The following is a 9,094-nucleotide window of genomic DNA, read 5'->3' on the forward strand; positions in this document are numbered from 1 at the left end:
CAACATTTTGATGCAACCATTTTCCTGCCATCGCATTCATTTTCAGTTGCTCCTCTCCTCTTTAAAAGCCTTGCATTTTCTTGCTCAAAATATTATCTTCACCAGTTTAAAAAGTTTACTGTTGGAGAATATTTAGAGAAACAGATTTTCCTCTCTTGGATTTTGGCTGAAACATTAATAGTAATATTTATATACCTTTCCTAAAATCTTTGATTCTATCTTTAAGGAAGCATGAAATGTTTGAAATATTTTATCTAACACTTTTGTGTATGTGTATGTAATTTCAAAAATTTTTAAATGTTTTTATTTATTTATTCATGAGACAGAGAGAGAGAGAGAGAAAGAGAGAGAGAGAGAGAGAAAGAGAAAGGCAGAGACACAGGCAGAGGGAGAAGCAGGCTCCATGCAGGGAGTCAGACGCGGGACTCAATCCCGACACTCCAGGATCATGCCCTGAGCCAAAGGCAGGCTCTAAACCATTGAGCCACCCAGGAATCCCTTAATTTCAAATTTTATAATACCACCCAAAGTAAATGCTAAATGAGAAATGAGTACATGTTTACGATTGCATTATTTTATTTTAATAAAAACACATTTGTTTTAATGTTGGAAATATTGGAAGACATATTTTCAGTGCACAGTTTGATTAAAAGAGAAGCTATAGCCAATTCACTATAGTGATTATGGTTAGCTGCTGGTCTTAGGTGGTGGGTGTTACTTACCAAGAGAAATCAAATAGACATCACTTTATTAAAATTGTATATTTTCTATTTTATATGGTCATCAATACCCATCAACTTTTCATAAGACTCAAATTTTCAATCATGATGCTTTCCTTATTTTGAATATCTTCCAACAAAGACCAAATGGAGATTTCAATAGTACTGGCATTGAAAGGTTTCACAGAGGAGTGCCTTGGTGACTCAATGGGTCTAACCCTAACCTTTCAGCTCAGGTCAGGATCCCAGGGTCCTGGGATCCAGCCCTGCATTGGGCTCCCTGCTCTGTGGAGAGCCTGCTTCTCCCTCTGCCTCCCCCTGCCACTCCCTCTACTTATGCACACACACACTCTCTCTCTCTGTCAAATGAATAAATACAATCTTTTAAAAAACCCGATATGGTATCACAGAATTCTAAGTCGATTTCTTAAGCCCTTGGCCAGTAATGATTTGTATAATATTCTTTTTTTTTATTTGAATAATATTCTATATGCTTTTCTTTTGCAATTATTTTTGTTAACATTGCATTTTGATTCATGATGATTTCTCAATCACATCCTTAGTCCAGAGAAATTTGGTACCCATTTGTTTTTTGTTAATTTGCATGAAAACTCTATGGCTTTTCTTTGGTGTCTTTTTAAAAACATTTTATTTATTTATTCATGAGAGACACAGAGAGAGAAGACACAGGCAGAGGGAGAAGCAGGATCTCTGTGGGGAGCCTGATGCAGGACTCAATCCCTGGATCTTGGGATCCTGCCCTGAGCCAAAGGCAGACGCTCAACCACTGAGACACCCAGGTGTCCTTCAGGTCTTTAAATATAACTTACATCTCTATCTGAATGGCTAAGACAATTTTTAGTGGCCAGTCAAGGTGTTTTACATTCACTCCTATTTTGAGTAGGCGTGATGTCTCAGGCATGTGCTCCCTCAATGAAACAAATACTCTTCCCTCTGATTACTTCTCTTACTGTTCTCAAATATGCCTTCTTCCCAAAAGTTTCACAGTTAGAATAGTGGTATTAATTTACTTCTAGATGTCTGAGGCATGTTTTCCCGTTTACGTATACTATGAGCAACCACTTGTATGCTAAATACATTTTTACATAACCTGTTTTAGTAAAAAACACCAAGTGCTCACTTCAGCAGCACATATATTAAAATTGGAGTGATACACAGAAGATTAGCATGGCCCCTGCACAGGGATGACACACAAATTCATGAAGTCTTCCATTTTTTTGCACATTATCGTCAAGAAAAAAAAAACAAACAAACAACAAAAAACAATTCCATTCCCTTAAACTAACCATTACTATAAAAATATATGTGAGGATTAACAATTAGCAATTAATAAAAGATTATGCTTTTCAAAATAGCCAGTGTGTTTGGTGACATTAATTTATAAAGTTCTCTATAACATTTCATGAGCTTAGGGTGGCCTACATATTAAAATGGTTATTTATTTCAATTACTGATATGATCATGTAAGATTTCAAAAATATTTACTATTCCTTTAAGGAAGATTGTTTTGAGGGGTCAATGAGGATTCAGGTAATTAAAAGGCAATATGAGTTAGATGGTTATTATTACTAAAGGGCCATAGAAAAAGATCTTTTAAAAAATAATTGAAAGAGGTTTATTGCACCTATTGTAGGGATTTTTCACTTATGTGATATTTTAAGTAAGGCAATTAGTTCAGATTTTGTAAAGAAATTAGAAATGGAAAGAACAGAAATAAAAATTTGTTGAATTTGTGTTTTATAACAACTCTTGGAAAAAAGGTTAATATAGAACTTGAATTGGCGAAAAAATAGATTTTTCTGAAACTGCTGTTCCTTTGATAATAACTTGTGGGTTATTTCTAGGGGATAGAGTGGTTATATAATAAATCCATTAACTGTTGACTAATGAAATTATTAGATAATAAAAAATGTCAACTCTGTAAAAAATTTAGTTATTAGAAGTAAATTTGAAGACTATGGATAAAGGCTTTTGTTCTCACATGGAAATATTATGGTGCTATTTTTACTCTCTATATTTTATCTCAATATCAAACCGAATTTTTTTATTATATAGCAATCACTAAAAGCAATTTTAGCTGTCTAATAGATGATTTCAGGAAGGTCAAGTTAAAAAATGAAGACAGTTCTCCTTGAAGTAGTTTTATTCCAAAGAATTTTAAATCAAATTAGATTATTTAGGGTGGACGACAATAGAATGACATTCAATGCCATTCCCAGGTAACTTTCGAAGAGATTATAATTCAACATTTTAGTCAACATAACAAATGCACTTTCGTTGGTTCTCTTGATCTAGGTATCGTACATTGAGCAACAAAAGTAACCGTTTATCTTCATTTTGAGTATATAAATGCCAAGACTTAGAAATACTCTATTTATAGTTTTAGTACAAGGTTGAATGCACTTATCACACTTCATTGGTTGCACATTTTATACTTAGAAAAAGTGTTAAGAGTCTTTTTTATTGATTCGCAGGCTAAGCAATTTCATTTTTTGTTTTCATACTTTGACCTACAACCCTAGGATCCATTAGGGCACTACAATAGCAAGGTGTAGACACATCAACTACAAAGAAATAGAACTAAAATGACACTGTCTCCAGCTAGGGATGCATTAAGAGACCTGAGAATTCAAACGTAGAAAAGGCAATTTTTTCCTGCTGGGAAGTGGAGTCCTCAAGAGAGCCATTTCAGACTGAAGAACATGATATGAAAATCAATAAAGGCCCTATTGTGCTACTGATGTGTCCGGGAAGTGTCATTTTATATCTTGCTAGTGGATATCTGAAGCAAGTTAGAGCTACTTTGCTCGTAGTAATTGGATGAATCCTCTTTCATCAGTGGTCTATTTTGCCGCTCAAAGTAAAAGTAAAATATACTGCGGGGTCCAGTTTGAAATGAGATATCATGAAAACGAATTAATATGGAAACCGTTAAGTCCTTTTGCAGACGTGAAAAAGAAATCAGTGATCAGTGATCACTTTCGAAAATCCTATAATTAACACATGAATTTAGACAGATAACTGTAAATACTGGGCCAATTGGCAGGAAACTGGTCAGGGAACTAGCATATCAGCTGACGAGGGAGAGAAATTTAAAAGGCATCGTTGAGACTATCAGAATGATTTGCAGACACTAAATAGCTGATTGGAAGATTTAATTTGGTAAATGTGTACTGCATTAAAACTAGAAGGGTTATGTGCTCGGAAATAATCTAGATTATTACTTCCTGGAATTTTATTGGTTGTGCTACTAAATATTATTTTTCCCCAGATCACCATAATAAAAACTTTGAGAATTTTACGGTTTCCCCAAAAATCATTTGTCAATTGTCTCACTATTTCCCCCAAAGTATATTTATCCTATGGAAAAATCTTATTATTTTTTGTTTGTTTGCTACTAGAAGATATTTGAAAGCGACTATGTCAGGTAAGAGCAGCTATTCAAATTTGAGGTTTCTATTTAGATCCTACACTTTTCATCCTTTTTCAAATTTGTTTTATTCCACAAAGCATTTGTAATGGCTAAAACTCTTAAATTTGCATAGAAATTTTAAAACTTCTCAGTTTGAATGTTTACTTAAATCGAATGAGCTTCATTGTTTATTGGTTAGTGGAAAACTCTAGGAGTCAGAATTCATTAACTTATGTATTAGTTCAACAAGCAATTTGTGGCCGGTAACTAGTCATAATGTAAAATAAAGAGCTTTTCATAAATGAATGAATAAATTGAATTGACAATTAGGAAGCGATCATTTACATGTATGGAGTCATGTGCAATATACGGGCACCTATCAAATCAATGACCTGGGCCCGTGGGGGACTCAGTTAAGCATCTGCCTTCAGCTCAGTTCATGATCCTGGGGTCTGGGTCTGGGGATCCAGCCCCCATCCGGCTCCCTGCTCAGCCAGGAGTCTGCTTCTTCCCTTCCACTCCCCCTCCTCAGAGTTCTCACTTGCTGATTCTCTCTCAAATTAATAATAATATAATAATAATAATAATAATAATAAATCTTAGAAAACAACAATTACCCCAAAGGCAAAAATGGTCACAATTAGGGGAAGTGGAAATAAAAGGCACCAAAGATGTTTTAATTGAGAAACAGATGAAATTAAGGATGCAAGTATCTTTTGCAAACAAAGGTGGTAATAACTGGGCATTACTGCCCTGCCTGAGTGGAAGAAGCAGAGGAAGGAATTCTGCACGAGCTCTCTTACTCTTGGGAGCCCTCACCTGCACATTTCAGCATCTGAAAATTCCACGGATCCCCCTACACCCGTAACATCTTTTATTAATTCCAGATATATATTCTTTCAAAGGAGCTTTTTAAAACAAAATGTTTTTTGAGAAGCCGTGGGCTCATATTATGAAAAAAAAATGTATTTTATCAATTCTAAGATGTACATTTTGTCTCATTTTGTTATCTGTGAAATCGGAATCCGTTCTACAATCAATGGCAATTTAGCACTATGTAATAGTCGAGCTAGCAGTTTATTTATTTTTTTGAATAGCAACACAAAATCATGATTCGACATAACTTAAACCACCTCGGGCTTGATATATGGAATCTGATTATATACAGGGCAATTAAAACCAGTGAACAGGGCAGCCCGGGGGGCTGAGCGGTTTGGCGCCGCCTTCAGCCCAGGGCCTGACCCTGGACACCCGGGATCGAGTCCCGCGTCGGGCTCCCTGCAGGGAGCCTGCTTCTCCCTCTGCCTGTGTCTCTGCCTCTCTCTCTCTCTCCCTCTGTCTCATGAATAAATAAATAAATAAATCTTTTAAAAAAAGAATAAGTAAATAAAAATCTTAAAAACAAAAAAGTGAACAGCCATATTTACACTATGGTTAAAATAGGAGTTATATTTTCTGAAAATAACAGGAAATCGAGTTTAGATTCTCCTGTATTGGTTCTATTACAAATTTCTTCCTCTTTTCCTCTTGCTGGTCCTGAATATTTTGTCTCCATTTCTTAAAATTATCAACATGGGAAAAATGGTTTTCCTATATACGTGGTCCCCCATCCTCCCTATCCTCCACTGCTGATAGCTATATTTCTAAAATAAAAGTTTGAACATGCTATTTTCTTCATTAAAATTTCTCAATCCCTCTATACCTTCAGGATAAATTTCCAGCTCGAAAAATGACGTGCAGCATCCATTATGATCAGAACCTCATTTTCCCGGTCTTTCATTTCTCTCCTTTCCATATCCACCCTTGTCTATCTTTCAAAATAATTTGCATGGGGGTCCCTGGGTGGCTCAGCGGTCGAGCGCCTGCCTTCGGCTCAGGTCATGACCCCAGGGTCCCAGGATCGAGTCCCACATCGAGTCCCACATCGGGCTCCCCGCAGGGAACCTGCTTTTTCCTCTTCCTGTGTCTCTGCCTCTCTCTCTGTCTCATGAATACATATATAAAATCTTTATAATAATAATAATAATTTGCATATCCTCATTTGTGAAACTTCCATGTGATTGCACATACTGTTTTCTTAATAGGTATACTGTCTTGCACAATTATTAAATATAGTATTAAGACCTTTCATAAATGAATAAGTAAAATAAATTGACAAATAGGGATTGGCCATTTATACATATCAGAAACATCAATCTCATTACTTATGACATTTCTAAAAAGGTTGATTTCACTTGTGCAGATATTTTAAAAATCACACTTCAACTATTTTTTTGCTACTAAATGTATTTGTACATCTATGTTCACACACACACACACACAAACCCTCAGAATGTTTTATTCTCTAACACCAAAAGGGTACTTTATTCTGATCTCTACTGGGCAGCCCGCGGGGCTCAGTGGTTGAGTGTCACCTTCAATCCAGGGTATGATCCAGGGGACCCGGGATCAAGTCCCACGTCAGGCTCCCTGGGTGAAGCCTGCTTCTTCCCTCTTCCTGTGTCTCTGCCTCTCCCTGTCTGTGTCTCATGAATAAATAAATAAAATCTTAAAAAAAAAAAAAAAAACTAGCCAATGTTGCATTACCTGTTTATATCTGTTTTATGCACCAGTATGATTTTAGTGCTAGGTTTTGATGAGATGAATAAAATATTTTTTACTTCAAGGTTCTTAATTTCTATTTCTCTGTCTTCCACTAGACTATGAGCTCCAAACTAACAGGAGCCAAGTGTAACTTCTTTGCAGTTGTATTTCCGACTTCCAGGCAACTATTTGATTGCCTGAACAAAACTATGTCTAGCTTTGGCACATTCTAAACTATCAGGCTGTTATTTAAGTAACAAACATATTCTGTAGCTGATAGTTTTAAGACATTAACAATTATTTTGAAATGTGCTCATTGCTGGCAAGGAGAGTCAAGGAGATTTTTGTTTAATCACTACTTAGTAAAAAATATTTTAAAAGAAGTAAGTAAACTGATTTTGAATGAAAAAAATCAGATTTTCTTCTATTATATGAAAATAATTTGTGAAACAGAATGATTAATACTGAGAAAAGTCTATCTTCCTTGTATTTGGATTTAACCCAGAGTTGTTTTATAGCTTCAGGAAATCCTATCACCAGATCTAAACTCTATTTCCTGTACTTTTGATTTGACTCACCAATAAAATATACCTGTATCGACTACACTTGGATTTGTACTTTCGGGGTGATTCCACAGGTAGGTTATGAACCATTAGTATTTCACTAATAATGTGATCCAACAGTTACATGTTGAGCTACATATAATTTTACCAAAATTAATTTTATTTTTTATTATATAAAAAAGCCTTATGCATATGCATGTACATTTATATTTTTAAATGTGAACTATAGATGTATTATGTTTGAATTAGTGAAGAGAGTGTTTCACAATATTTGTTACTAAAAAACAAAAAAACAAAAAACAAAAAAAGATATTAGTTTCAGCACGTGAGATCTACCGAGCTAGACTTCGAAGTTGTAGGTGGCTTTGACAGCATAACAGTAAGAAATTCACATTGTAAATTAAATTTACTGAAATTTTAATTCTGGATTTGAGCTTCTCAGTAAAACTACACAGGTGTTAATAATAAGTATATATCTCTAAAATAAAAAATGCCCTTTCAATTTAAGTAAGTTTTCTCCCATCCCTCTCCTATTTTTCTCCACCCCTCCTCCATTATTTGAACACCTGTTTATATATATACTAATCCCACATCATATTTAATACAGACTTGTGTTTCATGGATATTAGTGGGGATTCTGTGAGTTTACATTAAAGCCCATTCCTCTGAAAACTTCTTGTGATTATTTCCAATATGGAAGTGTTTTAGTTTTATTAATCAGCTTCAGATTTCAAATACAAAACTCCTGGAAAGAGGATGTTTCTGTAATTGAAGTATAGTCGACACGGAATATTACATTAGTTCAGGTGTACAACATAGTGAATCGACAAGTCCATATGTTATGTTATGCTCAGCACAAGTGTAGCAGCCGTCTGGCATTCACAGTATCATTGATTATGTTTCCTATGCTGCCCCTTTTATCCCCAGGGCTTATTAATTCCATAACTTGGAGCTTGTATCTTCCACCCTTCTTCACCCTTTTTGCCCATGCCTCCTCCCCGGCAACCATCAATTTGTCCTCTGTATTTATGGGTCTCTTTCTGCCTTTTCTTTATGCATTTCTTCATCTGTTTTATTTTCCTTTTAGATTCCACATGAGTGAACTCATATGGTATTTGTCTTTCCCTTCCTGTCTTATTTCACTTAACGTTATAATACCCATCTAGGTCCATCTATGTTGTTGCAAATGGCAAGATCTCATCCTTGTTCAATGGCTAAGTAATAGAACACTTTTTAATCAAATGTTTAGGATGTACTCTTTTGTTCACCTGCTATCTCATTTGGGTGAGAATTGCTTCTTTGTAAGTAGTTTTTGAAAGCAGGTTTTTCGGTTTGTTTGTTTTATTAAATACTTTCCCCTTTCATTGAGATGTTTGCACTTTGTGCTAGCATTATGGGGGAACCCAATTCCTATCTACTACATTAGGAATTTTCTCTTTCCTTCTGTTTCTGGTTAAAATTTAGAGTTTTATGTTTTTCAAGGCAGCTGTGGCTTCTGACATACTCTGGCCCCTGCGTTTCATTTTCTTCTTTATGTTTGGTACCTTATAATTTTAGGTAACTTATTAGCCCATCGTGGGAGTAAAATGTAAGTTTTAATTTACAACAGGTGTTTTTGCTGTTGTTGTTTGTTCTTTGTATAATGTCAAATTGGCTAAATTACCAATAACCCAGTGTCAACAGCTACATCTTCTACTCCAAAAGCCCTGTTTCACATGATTGGTGCAGATGTGTGCAATATTGACTCCATATTAGATAGACTTCTCTAGAGCTGGCTTTCAGACATTACATGTGTT

The 9,094-nt window shown here is 35.2% G+C and overlaps 1 non-coding gene across 1 annotated transcript; it reads left to right on the forward strand.

The window, feature by feature from the left end:
* The first annotated feature begins 1,852 nt into the window (after positions 1-1,852).
* Positions 1,853-1,959, forward strand: LOC140625256 (U6 spliceosomal RNA). Its single transcript, XR_012024615.1, has one exon. It is a non-coding gene; the product is annotated as a U6 spliceosomal RNA (small nuclear RNA).
* The last annotated feature ends 7,135 nt before the right edge of the window (positions 1,960-9,094 follow it).

The sequence above is a fragment of the Canis lupus genome, chromosome 35, assembly GCF_048164855.1.
Source record: "Canis lupus baileyi chromosome 35, mCanLup2.hap1, whole genome shotgun sequence".
Taxonomy (NCBI): Eukaryota; Metazoa; Chordata; class Mammalia; order Carnivora; family Canidae; genus Canis; species Canis lupus.